Consider the following 19,000-nt stretch of genomic DNA (forward strand, 5'->3'; position numbering starts at 1 on the left):
CTAATCAAATCAGGATAATTATCATTTCTATTTCTTCAAACACTCTGAGTCCTTTGAAATACAATTTGTAGACTATGGTTACCCTACCGAGTGTGTCAGATTTGATCCTCCCATAGAGCTGTGTACTGGTGCATGCTACATAGTCTCACGCCATCTTCCCTCCACCTCCTCTCTCTCCCTCGCTAAGCATCCCACTCTCTTTTTCTATGCAGTCATTTTTTAGCCTCCACCAGTGAATTAGTACACTCAACACTTGTCTTCCTTGCCTGGCTTTTTTCACTTAACATGGTGCCATCTGATTCCATCCATATTGCTGCAAATGAAAATATTTAACTTTAAAAATGTATGTGCATATGGCATATACTTTCCATGTTTTATTTGTTCTTCTGTTGATAGACACTTTGGAAAATTTCATGTCTTGGCTAATATGGATAGAGCTACAACTAACTTGGAAGCCCAAAGATCTCTTAGACTTACCGATTTCATTTCCTTTGGGTATATAACCAACAACAGGACTGCTGAGTCACACAGTGGGCTATTTTTAGCTGTGGGGAGAACCTCCACAGTTTGCCACAGTGGCTGTACTAATTTACATTCCCACCAACAGTGCATACCAGCTGCCCTCTCTATATATCCCTACCAGCGTTTGCTATTTTTTTGTTCTTGACTCTTTGATAATAGCAGTTCTAATTAGGGTGAAATTAGTACATCACACTGGCCCTGATTTGCAATTCCCTGATGCCTAGTGATAATGAGTATTTTTCTTTCGTATTCTTTCTTGCCCATTTCTATGTCTTCTTTTGAAACGTGAATGAGATTGAGATCACTTGCCCAGAGTTTAAATCAGATAATTATATATTCTGAATATTGATCCTTTGCTGGGAGGATGGTTTGCTGATATTTTCTCATGTTCACTTATGTCTTCATTTTACTCGTGGTTTTGTTGATGGAGCAGAAGCCTCTTTGTTGGATACAATCCACTTGCATATTGTCCCTTTTATTGCCTGCTATGGGGGTCCTTCTCCTGTACTGATGGCTTACAGCATTTTCCCTATGTTTTTTTCTAGTGGCTTCATAGTCTTGATCTAATAGTCTTTAGTCCACTTGGAGTTGTTTTTTTTTTATATTGTTGCATTTATCTAGCTATTTTTCATCAATTAAAAATTGGGAATCAGATATTGGAATAAGAACCTGAATGATCAGAGAAGCTGTGGAGAAGCGACCAGTGACCTATCTCTCCTGTACCTCCATCTAAAAAGGACTGATATCCTCTCTAAACCTTGCCCTACTACTTCCTGTTCAAATATCCTCAGTCCTCCAAAGCCTCTATGGTTAATTTTGGTCAGCTAGTAGCTAGCTCTGCTCTCTGATTCAAAGCAAACTTTATTGTCAGAATGTGATCAAAACATCACACAACAGTATATGGAGAGGAGTAGCAATTGAATTTCATTCTTTTGTGTATGTGTATCTAGTCGCCCCATTGTCACTTATCCAAGTGACCACCCTTTTTCCATGTGTCTTCTTGGCACCTTGACAATCACTTGGCTGTATGTATGCAGATTAATTTCTGGGTACTCGTGCTATTCCATTCATTTGTACAGTTTTATACTAGTACCATCCTGTTATACCATAGCTTTGTAAATGCCAGAGACACTTGCTGTGGAAGCACCTGTCCTCAGGCCCCAGAGACACAGTGGAAGCCATGAGCCTGGGGCTGTGCTTTGCAAAGGGGCATGTCTTTAGGTTGCACAAGGAAACATGCTGGTGATTCTGGGACTCTGATAGCAGCTGCCATGATGAAAGGGCTGTCTACAGATCCTAGGGCAAAATAGAATCTAGCAGTGGTTCTGTCCCATTAATATGGCACTGTGCTATAGGGAATGGGGCTTTGGTGGTTGGAGACTCACTATGTGTTCCTTCTGCGGAGCAATGCAGTTGTACAGACAGATGGAGTTTAAAGTCTGTGGGGACTGTAGCATTCCATGGTGGTGATTGCCTGGACTTCCCTGCTTCCCTGTGTCTGAAGATGTAAGAGCAGGAAACCAGTGTCTCTGCTGCAGTGTACTGGGTCTATAGGCCACCATCTCTGTGGCTTAGAGGTTTCTGTCATGTCCTTGTTGAGTTCTAGGGCTCACCTTCAGTAGTCAATACCCCTAACACACAGTCATTCCTTTGTCACGTGGGTCTTCATGCAGAAGCAAGAACGTTAGATCCTCTCCTCCATCTGAGGCTTGATCTGAGTGTGAAATCAAACTGCTGGGCCTGGTCCCAAGCTGGTTTGAATTGTATGAGCACCATGGAGTATGACTTGCCCACTGTTTGACTATTCTTGGTCATTCATATTTCAGTAACACAACAACCTAAGAGGATAGCTTGGCTTCCTGAGGTGACCAGACATCCTGTGTGGAGTTTCCAGCTGGCTCTTATCCCATTGAAGGTCAGGCTTAGGTCATGACATCTGGAAGGATGTGGGAGGGACAGGAATTGCATTGAAGGTAAAGTGGTTGAGTCAAGGAAAAGCATAGCCTAAGAGTAGAGAAGTGGTCTCAAGGCCAGAAGACACAGAAAAGCAGAAATATCTGTAAGGGTCTAAAGACATATTTGAGAGCCTATACTAAGTACACAGGGGGTGGGGTAGTTGGTGGAGAGGTGAGGTATGGGATGGGAGGGGTGGGGGTAAATCTTCGTGGTCAGCTCAGCTAGATTTAGAATAGCCCAGGAAATATACCTCTGCACTTGTCTGTGAGGGTGTTTCCAGCGAGGTCTAATAGATGGTGGTAAAACCAGGAACTCGAGTTCTGGTTTCAATAAAATGGAGAAAAAGGAGAAAGCAAGCTGAACACTAGCACCCATCTCTCTCTACTTTCTGTAGATAGCTATGACTGCCTGCCTCACACTCACACCATCGTCACGGGCTCCCACCACCTCCATGGACTGCATGCCCTCAATCTAGAAGCCTGACTAAACCCTTCCTCCCTTAGGCTGCTTTTGTCAGGCATTTGTCACAGCAATGAGGTGACAGATACACTTGCTAATATAAAATGTGTCAATTTAAATGTGTGGTCTGCATCTATTTTCAGCCAGGATGGACTTTGTTTTAATGCTTTAGTTTTCAAACTTCTTTCCTAAAACCAATAGGAAGAAATTCACTTTACTTCACAATCCAGGACACCTATATCTCTACTCCCCCAATCTAAACTCCATGAAATCCAAATTCCATGAAACAATGTTTGTACTTATTACGTATACTCTGGGTGCTGTCTGATGTCCTCCCTGTGTCCACCTGCTCCTCCCTCTCCCTTACACAGCCTCTAGGTACTGTCTATGTCCTCCCTGTGTCCACCTGCTCCTCCCTCTCCCTTACACAGGCTCTAGGTACTGTCTATGTCCTCCCTGTGTCCATCTGCTCCTCCCTCTCCCTTTCACAGGCTCTAGGTACTGTCTATGTCCTCCCTTGGGTCCACTTGCTTCTCATCTCTGCTTTTGCATTTCACAGATACCGGCTGTGATCTACCAAACTCATTTCACAGTTCCAGAAGGAATCAGGACCTGGAGATTGAAAACTATGTTTCAGTTCTGGTCCCCAGTTCTGCTGCTGTTTTCTGGGGCACACCTTTTTCAATTGCACTGGCCAGCCTTTGCACAAAACCTTGTTATTCCTACCTCCTCAAACAGTCCCTTTGCTCAAGGCAGCCCCAGATTTCAGTGCTCCAGGGTTTCTTCCTCTTGTCCCTACTCCTTACCTCTGTTAACCACTTCCTCTCAGAATATTCTCTCATTGCATTTTATTTCATTGCTTGGTTTTTAAAGAAATAGAATAAAATTAAACTTCCAAAAATATAGCTAAGGCCCCTCTCCTGGCATCAAGATAATTTTAGGACTAATGAGATGGGTTATTTAACACATTCTTTTGTTATACTTTTTTCTAGTTGCCTTTTTCCAAAACATGTGAAAGTTAAGCATAGCTAAATTTTAATGGAGAATTTCCAGATATGTAAGACATAATTTTAAGGGCTTTATGTGCACAAACTTGTTAAGTTCCAATTATAATCCTATGGATTAGTTACTGTTATTATTGCACCATTTAACAGATTTAACAGCAAAAGCTGAGACACAGGAACGTAAGGCTTGCCTAAAGTTACTCGGACAAACTGGATTGCAAACCTATTAAGTCCCTTGTTGTAGAGTATTATTTTAAGATGTGTTATGTTTGTTTATGCTGTGGAATATTTGTTTAATGATGCAAAGATGTGTTGCATTCTTTTATGTTGCATTTGTTTAACTCTGAAGCTGTGTTACTTTGCCTGCCTAAAATACCTGATTGGTCTAATAAAGAGATGAATGGCCAATAGCAAGGCAGGAAAGAATAGAGGGGGCTTCCAGGCAGAGAGAATAAATGGGAGGAGAAATCTGGGAGGAGGGAGGAATGAGAAAGAAGGAGCCAGTCACCAGCTAGGCACCAAGACATGGAATAGGAAGGCAAGAAAGATACAGAAGCAGAGAAAGGTAAAATTCCAGAGGCAAAAGGTAGACAGGTTAACAAAAGCTGACCAAAACAAGCCAAGCTAAGGCCAAACACTTATATTTAAGAATAAGCCTCCATGTGTGATTTATTGGGAGCTAGGTGGTGGCCCCCCTAAAAACCTAAAGAGCAAAAGAGTAAAAAGAACAACAGTCCCTCCCTCCCTTGCCTTTTTTTTTTTTTTTTTTTTTTTTTGGTTTTTCGAGACAGGATTTCTCTATGTAGCTTTGGAGTCTATCCTGGCACTCGCTCTGGAGACCAGGCTGGCCTCCCGAGTGCTCGGATTAAAGGCATGCACCACCAACGCCCGGCTCCTCCCTTGCCTTTTTAATTGGCATAATAATAATTATTTAAACAATGGGTTTCATTATCAAATCCAATAGGTGTGAATCCTTTCATGGGAGTCAACTCTAGAAATTGTGTGGATTCCAATATAGTTCTACCACTCTCCAGTTGGGTGAGTTATTTCATCCACCTGAGCCTCAGTTTTCCCAGTGAACGTAGGGTACCACCACCTTATGTGTCACTGAGGAAGATGTGAAAGTGTGCCATCTGCTATGATTTATGCACTTCTTAATCAATTCTATGAAACACCTTGAAATGGTGTTTAAAAGAAAACAAAATGAAGCAATGGACATCTTAGAATCACTGAAATGTGCCAGTGTCAGCCATCCATGGACCCCAGAACGTTACTACAAAGTACAAGTGAATCAGGGATTGTATGCCCAGCACGTGTCCAGTAACTGAGCTCTTCTGATTGTAGTGCACAGCGAAAGGAACCAGTGCTCAGGTCAAATTCTCAGGTTGTTGTGGTAGGAAATCAATGGCCTTTGGATGGGCCTGAGCTCTGCCTGATCAGTGGCTCTGGCTTTGTATCACCCACTCAGGGTAGGACTGTGTTGACCCACCACCCGCTCAATGTTCTTTCCCTGTGGTTCCCATGTCCTGGCCAGGAGCTCCAGAGCCCTTTGGATTTACTTTGAGATCTGGTTGCTTAATGTCTTTTGGGTTACAAAAGAGTCTTGAAGGTCATAGACACATACAGCTTGTTCCACATCCCCAGGGGAGTGTCTAGACTTTCTGACTCAAGGCGAATTACTAAATGCACAGATGCCCATTCTCCTTAATGACTTGACTTCCACTTTTCATAGACAAGGAGATGTGGCCAGAAATAGCCCAAACCCTGTAATCACTCATAGAGCTAAGAGGAGTTAAGTGGAGAGTTTCTCCAAAGCTCCTTTTCCAAGCACTTACTGATGGTATATGGCCCCCTTAGGCTGGCAGAACAGATGCTTTAAACAAAATGGCAGTTGACTGTGAAGCAGGAGAGAAAAAAAACCTTGCTAAACTGTGGAGTCCACTTCTGCCCCAACACACAAATGTTCCAGGCTGCTGAGTTGTTGTCCTATATGAAGCTTTCCCAGCTAAACTTGCACAGTTACACACATCTGAGCGTGTGTGCTTGCCTGTGTCGCTGTACTCCCCGCTGCCACCATTTACCTGAGCATGGTATGCGGGTGAATTTTCTCACTTGTATTTTGAAGTTTTTGCTCCATAGCTCAGCTCTAAGTGAATCCCCCCTCCCTCATTTTTCTCATGAACCCCACAAGTGGCATACTCATCTAAATCTGGCAGGAGGTTCTTTTTGAGGCAGCCCAAAAGGGATTGATTTGGTAACAGCTAGATGACAGTGTCACAGACTTCCTGCTTCCTTCTGGTGTCATTTCATGCTGTCTTGGAATGAGATGAGTCCTTTGGGAGCACAGGCATGGGATGTAGTAAGCACTGACTTCCACACAGAGGGACAAAGCCTTTGTCATAGACAGAGCAGTGGGTCTTAGGTGATGATGCATTGCCTTGGACTCTCACAGAGAACAAAGGTTAAATCTGACACTACTAATTACAGTCTTTACAGATAATTGTGCTCCTTCCCACCCTGTTGGGAAGATTGCAGTCTCAGAGAAGACTCCCTGTGGTGCTTTCCTTCCTTGTCACCTTCTTTTGTCCTCAAGGAGAGCAGGAGCAGGATCACAGGTGCCACCTTGTCGGGAGAGATGAAGGAGACGTGTGTACAGGAAGCTGGTTGTTCCACGTGGTATGTCCTCGGGAATTCGGAGCTTTTATTCATGTACTTCGTTATTAACTGGCACTGAGAATCAAGTCTAGGGTCTCTGCATGAGAGGCAAGCACTTACCAATGAGCCATGTCCCCAGCCAAGTTCTGAAGGCTGGGTTCCTGCGGGATTTTGTCATATGGATCCTCTCTGTGTGGTTTATTGAAGGTTTATCTTTGCTCTGGCCAGACCTCTTGTTTCCACAGGTAGAAGCAGAAAGGGATGTATTATTTCCTCAAACTGTGACATAAACCTCACAACTTCTAGAGCACAACTTTGCTTAGAGGCACTACTTCTAGAGCACAACAATTGAATGAGGATGGCTCCCATCCGGCCAGCAGGTAACCTCTTGCAGACAAAGTGAATGACATTCTCGACACCAGGAATCACTTGCTTTCTCCATTACTTAAAGGTGAGATTTGAGGTCCTCTTCAAGGTCAGAAAGAGGGCATGATTTACCTACCACAAAAACATCCCGCTTTTTATCTTCGAAAAATATACATAACATAAAATTTACCGCCTTACCTATTCTAAGGTAAGCAGCTCATGTACTTATAATTATATGTGCAACGATCCCTATCATTCATCTCCATACCCCTTTGTTCAGAATTTCATATATGACCATAGTATTTATAGAATTTCTCCCTTCCTCTTCTCCCTCCATGTCCTCCCACACCCCCATCCCTCTCAAATTCATGACCACTTATTCTATAATTTTTTATTGTTTCACACACACAGGCAACCTGAGTGCTCAGCCCTGAACACAAAGAAATCTTCGCATTCCTTTGTGACCTTGTAAAACTGAAATTTTATATCCAACAAGCACGCCTCTCTCCCAGATTCTGACATCCGCAGGTCTGGCTTCTGTCTCCATGATTTTGACTATTCTAAGTAATTCCACTACACAGTATTTACATTTTTGTGGTCTGACTTATTTCACATAGCATAATGTCTTCATATGCTACAGCATATGTCAAGTGTCCTTTCTTCTTAAGGCTGAGTAATATTCCATGGTGTGAATATGTCACATTTTGCACAGCTATTCCTCATCTGTCAATAGACCCATGTTAAATATTCCCTTTTCAATTATTCCCCCCTCCAGTTTCAAAGTTCTGAATATTCAAAATGCCTCCCAGATAACCCTGTTTTACACATTTTCCAGTGATCGAGCGATATTTTAAATGCACATCTAACATGTCATCTTTTTCTTATTATCTAATTTTCTACCATATGATGTTCATGGACTATTAATGTTCCATCCTGATAAACCAGTCAGATCCAGTTAGCAAAAACTGCAGTAACAAGTACTCCCAAGCCTAGGTAACACAAAGCAGTAATCTTTATTTTCTTGCTCACTCTATGGAAGATTATGTGTTAGTTCTCAAGATTTTTGCCTATAAGCCATGTGCCTATTCCTTTCATACTTCCTTAGCCAGAGTTAGTCATGTGGCTTCAGTTACCATAAAGTGGGAGGAACATGCAACCCTAGCTATATCCAGATGGAGAATTGGAAATGTTTCCTGGATAATGATTACCACCTTTGGATATAATATAAAAACTGAAATTTATTTTAGGCACATATATTTTTTCTGTAAATTGAATATCTTTAGGTAGAGATGCTAGTATATGTTGAGATAAACTTTGAATAAATTACAAATTTCAAACTCTATACTTGATCATAATCAAAATGCTGAAAAGAGATAAAATTCTAAACTTGGATATGGATTTAAATCTTGACACCTAGCATCAATCCAAATACCAATAGTTCGAAGCAAATTAGATATCAGTAATCAAAAATGTCAATGTTTCATTTATTACTTAAAATCATTTTATAGGCTCTTTCTTTTGACAAGAAACCTTATGGAAGATTCCCAATCTTATCAGGTCCACCTGAAACTTTGGAGTGTGCAAATTATTCAATGGTTGTTGCCCCTAATCATGAATCCATGTGAGGTTTTGGATGCTGCATGAGCATATGTAGCTCCAAGCGTGGTTTCTCATTCTTTCCCAGAACAGCCACTTGAGAGCTTGCTCACAGACACTAACTATGGACAAGTCCCTTTGCCCTAATTATACTCTTTTCACCATGTGCCATTATACAAAGGTGACAGTCAATTAATTAATAGCCATATTAGTTCAGGGTACTGGCTAATGTCCCAAGAAAGTCAAGACACCTGAGATGTAGTAACACAAAATGCTTTAGAAAAATCCAACTCAAAGATAACTGTCATCCAAAGCAGTTGGCATGGCCTCTTCTAATATAACCATACACGTGGTCAGTGGCCATTTTGTCTGCTACCTTATGTCACAACTATAAGACAAAGGGAAAAATGCCTGTACTTGCATGGCATATGGAAAATACAGACCACATTCAGACTGCTGCTGTCCCCAGGAAACCAGCCAGCCAGCCACTGTGTATTTAATAGCTACCTTCAATTACTTTTGTTATCTCTTTTACTATTTAAAGCCATTTTACTCAAATTGTGTTCCATGGGTGCTTTTGTATGTGAGAAGCGAGAGAGGATGATCAAAAGAATTCATCCTGAGATCCATTTGGGGAAATATTAAATGAAATGAAAGAAATGGGATTCTTTGTTTCTCAATAACTTCTCAGGGCTTTTTTATGCTAATGCGATGGCAAATCTTCAAAAGATGCCTGATTTTATCAACAGAAATGGCCTCCGTACATCTTTTTCAAATAAGATACCATTTATCTATCAATAACTAATTTGCCTCTTTCTGACATGTACCCTCCATGAAAACTTCAAAGTTTGTGTATCATCTCCACTTGATAGTCACATCATGGTCCAGCTAACAACAGCTGAAATAACCTGTGTCTAGAATGAGGAACATGACAAGGCCTTCTCGAAAGAAATTTAAAATGATGTAAAGGGGGAAATGAAGAAAAGACTCTAAAGGGTAGGAGGCAGCCAAGAGTTTGGTGGGGAGTTGGGCACATCAACAGAGGAAGAGAGAGGTCTTAGAGCGGCATCAAGATTGAGATAATTATAGAAGGGGAAGAATAAGGAATACAAGAAATGATGCTGTGGGTTACAAATGTGATCTCCTTTAAGTGTCTTTGCTGACTGTGGTAAAGCATACCAGTAGGGTATGTGGGAGAGGCAGAGGCAGGAGGATCACAAGTTTGTGGTCAGTGTACATTTAAAAAATATGCCACCTGATAGCCCTCATCCAGCAGCTGGTGGAAGTAGAAGCCGACAGCCACAACTAATCACTGAACTGAAATCCAGTTGCAGAGAAGAATGAGTGATGGGCAAAGGGGTCCAGACCAAGCTGGTGAAACCCACAGAAACAGCTGACCTGAACATTGGGGAACTCTTGCTCCCCAGACTGACAGCTGGGATACCAGCATGGGACTGATCCAGACCCCAGGAACATGGGTTTCAGTGAGGAAACCTCGGAAATCTACAGGACCTCCTGTAGTAGTTCAGTACTTATCCCTAGCATGGTTGTGGACCTTGAGAGCTCAATCCACATAGAGGAATACTCCCTGAGCCAAGACACACAGGGGTGGCCCTAGGCCCTATCCCAAAGGATACGAAAGACTCTGATGACACCCTATGGAAGGTCTCACCATCCAGGGGCAGCAGAAAGGATATGTGATAAGTAGGGTGTTAGTTGGGGGGGGGAGAGGGGATGGTAGAGGAGGAGGGGAGGAGTGGGAACTGGGATTGACATGTGAAACAATCTTGTTTCTAATTCAAATAAAAAAAGGAAAAAATACATAGAAAATTTAATGCCACCTCATTATAGAGATCAAGACTAAAACACATCTGTAACCTCATCATCGTTATATGTAGTCTTACTGACTGAGAAAAGTTATGAAGCATTTATCATAAAAAATAACCACAAAATATACTTTTCGAATGCTTATTGTAAATGCTATACCTGGGAGCTGAAGAGATGGCTCAGTAGTTAAGAACAGGCACTGCCCTTGCAAAGGACCCAAGTTCTGTTCCCAGAATGGAATTCCAGTCTTAAGAGGGCCACTGCCTTCTTTTGGCCTTTTCAGGTACCTATACTTACACACTCAGTGTCTTAGTTAGGGTTTCTATTGCTGTGAAGAGACACCATGACCACAGCAACTCTTATAAAGGAGACATAGGTTCAGTCCATTATGACCATGAAGGGGAACATGGCAGCATGCAGGCAGACACAGTGCCCTACTGGGAGTTTTTACATCTTGACTCAGAGGCAACAGAAAGTCGACTAACTGTCACACTGAGGTAAGCTTGAGAAAAAGAGACCTCAAAGCCCACTCCCATAGTGACACACTCCCTCCAACAAGGCCACACTTCCTAATAGTGCCACTCCTTTTGGGGGGCTATTTTCTTTCAAACTTACACACACACACACACACACACACACACACACACACACACACACACACACTGCAAAATGAAACAAGGGAAAGGTCATTATCACATGTGACTATTGGAAATTCCTTTGTGATTGTTCATCTTGTTGGAACTGGCCAGCTGAGCCCTGGAAGCTTTTTCAAGTTATAAAATGTCACTCCAGCATTTCATAAAATATCTTCAGAGAGTGCTAAGTAACACCGTGTTTCCAATTTATAAACCAGGAATAAGAGTAAGGAATTACCAAAAAAAATTCTTCTAGCTTAAAAGCTTTTTAATATTTATGGAGCAAAGCATAAAAACAGCAGCACTTTTCAAATTTTAGGGGTTGACATCAAATTTCAGATGAACTTCTGGGTACAAGACAAGGCTTCATTTTAGATATGTAGTTCATAAAATGAAAAACGTCAGAGCAGTGTTTATTCATGCACACACTTTTCATTGTTACTTTGATGTAAATGTTAAAAGCGTCAGTTCAAATAAAAGCTTGAACAACCCAACTTTGAGTTGACATTAAGTGTAAGCCAACTATTTGGTTAATTATGGGTGTTACTTGTATTAATGTCATATACCTTGTCAGACAGTTAGGGCTGAATTAATTATATGTAGGAAACAGAACATGGTCTATTATTTAGCTAGAGCACCATAGAGTTGGTTATCATTATTATATCCATAGTCTACATACCTTTTCACTATATCTATTTACTTAAGATGGTTTTCAGTCTGTCTATGGCTGCTATTAAGAAAATATCATAGGGGCTGGCAAGATGGCTCAGCAGTTGGGAGCACTCCCTGCTCTCGCAGAGGACCTGGGCTCAGTTCCCAGCACCCATTCCAGGTGACTCATAGCCATCTGTAACTCCAGTTCCAGAGGGAACACACGCTTCTGGCCTCCACAGGTGCCTGCAGTCATCTGGTGCACATACAGACAAGCTGTCACACACAGAAACACAAAAAAAAAAAAAAAAAAAAAAAAAAAAAAAAAAAAAAAAAAAAAACAGAAAAGCAAACAAAAAACTACCCTAAGCTAGGTGTGTGAAATATTATGTCTCAGAGTCTAGAGGCTGGAAAGACGAAAAGCAAGGTGGGTAAGGCACCAGCAGACTGAATGTGAGGACCACCTCCATTTTCACTGTAAGCTTACATGTAGACAGAGCAGAAGATGCACAGGCATTGTTTTGTAAGGGAGCTCCATTTATCTCAAGGCTCTGCTCATGACCTCATCACCTTTCCCTCATTACTTTTTGATATTTTACTGTATTTTTGTACTTCTCAAATTACTACCTTTGTTCTTCAATAGTGACGTATCAAAAACATATATATCACATAAGCAAAACCCAACAAGACTAAAAACTTTGTATCCTACGAGACTTGACAGAGTGAATTATATTTTTTGGACAGTTGGGGTTGTAGATAATGCATCATCCATTTATTATACATTGAGGATATTGGACACAGGAGTTAAAATGAACAACAAATTAATCATAAGAGGCACTTCAAGGCAGGAGAAGATGGGGAAGGCAAGATATGGTGTTAAGTAATGAGCCTTATAAAAGACATGAGAGTTTTCTGAAGCAGCATTCATGTAACAAACCTATTGGGCTTATGATAATCACCATCCTTTTAACTATCTGTCAGTGGGACTTTGACAGATACAAGTCTGCATTAAATAAATTTCTTTGGTCACAGGCAGCAAACATACTTTTGGCAACTTCAGCCTTTATTGAAAGGAGGTTTGAAAGCAGGCAGGGAAGCCAGAAGAACAGAATGGGAAATCAAATTCAGAGATAGTTGGAGAGCTTAGGGATCTTAGTATTGTATGAGCACCCAGCTTAATTTTCAGGAACATCATGACAGATGGGATGAGTTTCCTGTTTTTCAATCTCTTAGCCTCTTTACTCAACATGAACCTGATGTGGTGGTGTACTTGTGTAATCTCATAGTTTGGAGGCTGAGCCAGGAAGATCCTAAGTTTGAGGCTGGCCTGGGCTACATAGTGAATTCTAGGCTAGCCTTGACCACATAAAACCAAAAATCAAAATGAAACAGCAAATGAACAGGACTGAGAACACAGAGAAGGACCTCATGGATAATGTGGTCCCCAGGCCTACTCCTTGTCTAGGGGGAAGGAAAATTAGACTGTCTCCAAGAGGGGAGAAAACTTCATCCTCAAGGAACAGAAACCAGGCACTATTAGTAAGGGAATGTGGCACCCATCCTGAATTTCTGAAGCCCAACAGATGCCCACTACCAGCCTGAACAATAACAATCAGCAGTTGGCCATCCTAGCACTTGAAATTCTGCAAGCCAGTAGGAGCGGCTATTCTCAAATACAAAGAACTATAAATATCCCTCTCTGCCTAACTGCAAACAGAGATGCTGGAAGCCAGCATGGATGGTGCAAAACCCTCCAGCTCAGTCTAGAATACCTACACCACTTGACATGGGACTGCATGGGTGGGACTGCATGGCACAAAGAAAGGTGCTCTCTGCCCCCAGGTTTCTCATTTCTGATACAGTCATCCTGCAATCATGGCATGTAGCAACAATACAGATCAATTTCAGTAGCTCCCGATCAAAATACTCAGGTTTGTTTTAATACACAAGGTTAATTGGAGTTGGTGGCTTGCCTTCCTCATTAGATGATTCATGCCATGCAAGCAAATATTCTGCTGTTCCTGGGATTGCATGAGTCAACTTGCTTCCATTCACTTGGATGAATGTAAGCTGTCCTTGCTCCCATCACCCATTTTGTGTCTCTCTGTGTGTGTTTAGTTTACTCCCATGGGCTACTTTCTGCTTCCTGACTTGACCTCCCTCCTTGCCCATTGCTTTTACAGTCCCTGTAACTCCACAAACCATGGCAAAAACCAAACCCAAAGAGACCCACTGAGCTTGTCACCTGTTGTTAATTTTTGCAGCTGTGGCAAGAAGGCTGCCCCTCAGACTTAGTGGGAGCTGGGGGGAAACCTGGGTTTCCTGTAGCTGTAGAAAGTCCCAGGTGGCACCTTTTTGTTTCCATCACCACGTGTGTAAGCTGTGCTATATTACCAGTGTGTGTAGCCACAGAGATCTTTTCCAGACTGGCTTAAGTGCAACATTAAAGATACCTCAAGAGACCCCAGTAATTTAAGGGAAAGTTGCCAAGCTGGTATTTTAATATTAAGCTGGATGTAGAAGACTGAGGAAACCATAGAAATTTCTTGTTAATAGGACATTTCAACATAGGATTAGGTGGTCTTTCTTTGATTTATGCATTTGCTTCTCTATGCATTAATACAGATTATACACATAGCTCTGTTTTAATGGCTGATCCTGCACAGAAGCAACTCTGACAGCTCCCTGAAGCATTTCTCCAACCTCAGCTCTGAGCAGTCTAGTCATCCCTGTTCCAACTTGCACTCTGCATCCCAATTTCTTCCCATGCTTCTCCATCCTTGGCTCTGCTTGTCCATGACCTTCCCTTTCTCCCTGGACCTTGATTCTCCTCCAGGCCTTGCTTTCTTATGCTGCCAGCTCCACCCCACTCTCCAACATCTCCTCTTTGACCAGAGAACACTTACCAACAGCACTCTGTGAGTAGAATCCAGTCATTTAATAACACACACATACACACACACACACACACACACACACACACACACACACACACACACACACACACACACAACCATAAATGGAACTCACAGTCCCTTTCAGGAAGCAGGGCCTACATATATGGACCAGCAAGATGTGACATACTACACAAGCATACTCAGAGACAACCATCAAAGCCCAGCTTTTGCCAGTAATTTTGCAGGCTGAAAAACAAAAACAAAAACAAAAACAAAACAAGATTTATCTCCCATGCCAGTTTCAGGAAGCTGATAATAAGGGCTCTGGAGAAGATATCTAATGCCTCCTCTGGTGAGGAGGGAAGAAAAAGAGTGTCTTAATCAACTGGAAAGACCAGCTTTGAGGAAGTTAAGATGAACTGTGTGCTGCTGAAGATTTTTTACATAGAAGAGTCTTAGAAAATAAAAGTCGTATTTTAAAGGGCCCAGTTTGGCTCTGCATAGAACAGATTAGAGGGAGACAGGATGCTTTCAAAGAAATAAGTCAAACTCTCTTGTAGAGGGTGTGGGTATAGTTTGTAGAGTATTTGCCTGGCAAGTTCAGAGCCCTGGGTTTGATTTCTAAACTCTATAAACCGAGCATGGTGGTACGCATCTGTTCACAGTATTTAGGAAAGAGATGCAGGAGAATAAGCCCAGGGTCACCCTCTGCTACACAGTGAATTTGAGGCAGCCTGGGCAACATGAGAGACTACTTTTTTTTTAAAAAGGCAACAACAACAAAAAGAATATGGGAAAAGGGAATTCTTAAACGACAAAAAACATAGGTCTAAAGGTTCAGGATATGATACAAATATTGAAGAAGTAGTGAGAGACAGTGGGGCTGAACTGGGGCCTGTGGAAAACACCAGACCTAGGTAGAAGGTTACAACAGTAGAAGCGGAGATTCCTTTCCTCTCCCAAGAAAGGGAAACACAGTCAGAGCATTGATTACATCCCTAGCCCAGTCCCAAATGGGTGGCAGAATACTATGTCTAAGGTATTTGCCTGTGAAGAGTTCTAGAACCCTCCGCCAAGCAGTCAGTGGAAGGAAGGTCATCGATCTGAACATCTGGCTTGGGGCTGGGGGAACCAAAGACCAGTGCCGACTATTCAGATGGTACTGTGTGGTGATATACTGTTTATGATTTAATAAAGCTTGCCTGGGGAACAGAATGCAGCCAGCCACACTAGTTAGCCATAGAAGCTGGACAGTGGTGGCACACACCTTTAATCCCAGGACTCAGGAGACAGAGGCAGATAGATCTCTGTAAGTTCAAGGCCACGCAGGGCTACATGAGAGTGAATCCATCTAAAAGAGAAACAGAGCTCACACCTATCATCCCAGCACTAGAGAGGTATATAAGGATGAAGCAGAGGTTCTAAGGTGAGATTCAGTTTTCAGTCACAGGGAAGACAGGATCTCCATTTCAGCCTTGGTAGCGGTAAGAGCTACTGGCTGGCTGCTTTGCTTTTCTGATCTTCAGTTTGAACCCAAATAGCTGTCTCTAGATTTATATTATTCATGCCATAGTAGTGAATGTGGCAACAGGAAGGGAGAGGTTAAAAAGCATTTTAAGAAACAAAATAGAGCTCTTCTCCTGCTTCTTTTCTTTTCCCACTCTCTGTTTCTTTTCTTCTCTCTATGGCTACTGACCATGGTGGTCAGCCATTACCCTGTTCCTCTTCTTAGTCTCCCCATTCTGCCGGGCCTTATAATAAACTTATAGTCAATATGTAAAAAAAAAGAAAAAAAAAGAAACAAAATAGAATTGATGAAAAGAGTAAAAGCAACAAAATTTTTTAAGTATGAAAGAACTAGGATATGCAGAAGTGACTGTGGTTTCAGATCTGGGAGAATAGGATGTCTTTATGAGTATGAGTAAGGAATTGGGTTGGATTGGGACAGCAACTGATATGCTTTCCCCAATATCTGTCTGTTCTTCTCCAGTACAACTGGAACTGCTACTCAGACTCCATCAATAGAAAGCCCGCATGAACTGTGGTGGTGGTGGTGGTGAGTTGGAGGGGACTCTACTGAGCTTCCTGCACAACTGGAATCTTAGGTTCCATTCATGGTGCCTTGAAATAGACATAGACAGATGGCCACTCATCCAGAGCAGGGCAACAAGGGTAACCTGGGAATCAGAGGCAAAAAGAATGAACTATGTTTAGCCTAAATAACTGAGGCGGGAGAGGAAGGCTGTGGCATGGCACCTGTTCTCAAATATCTTAATAATTATCCCCTTAGAATGCTGTGTGTGGTTCCCTGGGTGGGAATTCGTTTTTCTCAGGGATATGGCAGGATTCTGTAGCAGATGGGATTGGAGATAAGTCTTCCGAAAATAGTCCATATGACTACACAAAGCCTTCCTGGCATAAGCCATTTAAGAATGGTGCCCTTGATTTTGACTTTGGGTCATTTACACATCAGTATGAATACATTGCTTAGGCTCTATACAGAAGGAAAAGGACATTTTAAAAGGTTGAGGCTTTGTGTCCCAGCAACCTCCTCACTTCTTGGTCCTGTTCTCTGCATGTATCAGTCTTACTCTTCTCCACCCACAACAAAACAGAGATTTTTCCCACTCCATTACCTCAGTGTCTCTTTAAGAAGTTGAACTGTCTAAACTACTAAGAGATGGTTTAGCAGAGGTAAAAGAACTTTACAGCCTACGGAAAGAGAATCTGGGTATCATGTCTCTTGTCAACTAACGAGGTGACTTTGGTCAAAACATTTTTCTTAGCTCCAGTTTTTTCAAACAAGGGGATTTAAAACCCCTTCCTGTTTTTAAATGTCTGTGATAAAACATTAATTGAAGGTAATTCCCATTCCCCCCCCCCCCCCCCCGCAACAAAAATACCTAGGACTTTCTTCTTTCAAGACCCTGCAGTCACTCATTGATGTGCATGCCACCCTCAGCCATTGATTAAGCTCCCTGGTTCTCTTTTCTTCCCATTATCTGGGTAATCTTTTCCTTCCTACTCCACCTGTCTAAATGCTACCCATCCTCCCAAGTTCAATGTAGAGCTCTTCCCTTTGAAGGCCACTATATTTTCTGTTTAGGCATTGACTAATTGAACAAGACTAAAGTATTGGTGGTAGGAAGTGTATCCCTTGCTACACTCTCCAAACCATTTCTGCTTAGGAAGTTTTTCTCAATGGCTGGCACAGGGGATCAATCTGTAATGGTGGATTTGAGCAGCATCACAGTTAATCAAGTGTTGGGAGATCAGCAGACAGCTACATTTTCCTTCCCAGCACATACTAAAAGACTGCCCTTGACATCCCTTTATCTGTGCAGGTGTATTAGGGAATAGTGTAGCTCTTCCAGAATAATGGGAGAGACTCAGCTCTGTTACATATCACCATTCAGTCTTCAAAGACTCATTGTGCAATGACCCTGCACCAGGCACTGCTAAGTCCCTTATATAAGCCACATTGCTTGATGCTCATCATAAATCCCATTTGTTTGTTGCTATTAAGAACCTATTAGGAACTTATTAGGAACCTAATAGTGTGTTGCTATTAGGGAGGGGGGACAGAAACTCAGGGCAGTTAAATGACTTGCCCAGGGTCACTAGAAAAGAACAACAAAACCAAGAGACAAACCCAGGCTTTCAAATGTTAGACGCTGAGCACTGACGTGGCCTCCAGCAGTGCCTCAAGATAGGTACACAGGATTCTTCTCCTTCCAGCCTAGAAACAAAGAGACTCACTGGAAGACAGGTCACTGAAATATACAGAAACCATCCAGATGAACCCAAGGTGTCATGGAGCACACTGCAGGTCATGGGAAGGCTCCTTAGATGTCTCATGCACGTGGCATTTCCTATCAGCTAAGAAGTCAGATGAAGAGAGAGTACTCCAGATGGAAGGCACAAAGAAACCACAAAGAAAATGACAGAGGGGAGAATATGACTCTTATAAATGCAGATGGAGAGTTGGCAGAGAAATGAGGCTGGGCAGTTTCACTGGGGTCATAGAACAGTGGGTACCGTATGATCAGGTGACAGGAGTTGGAGCCACTGAAGGGTTCTAAGCAGAAAAGAACAACACAACCAGATGTGTGTGTTAGAGAAATAACTCAGTTTGTAGTGCAGAAACTAGAGGAAGTGGGTGTGTGGGGTGCACAGGCTCATAGCCCACCACTCGGAAGGCAGAGGCAAGAAAATGGTAAACTCAAGGCCAGCCTGGACTTCATAAAAAGAGCCTGCCAAAAGAAAGGAAGGAAATGGGTACAGCAAAGCTCCTTCCTTTCTAACAGACCCCACAGTTTGTTTGAAATTGTGTTCTCACAACCGTGGCCATGAAGGAGAATCTTCTGGGGTAGTCTATAGAGGTTTTCCCACTCCTAAGTGAAGCATGGCAGAAGAGATGGCTGTCCTGCCT

This window comes from Cricetulus griseus (genome assembly GCF_003668045.3).
Source record: "Cricetulus griseus strain 17A/GY chromosome 1 unlocalized genomic scaffold, alternate assembly CriGri-PICRH-1.0 chr1_0, whole genome shotgun sequence".
Classification (NCBI taxonomy): Eukaryota; Metazoa; Chordata; class Mammalia; order Rodentia; family Cricetidae; genus Cricetulus; species Cricetulus griseus.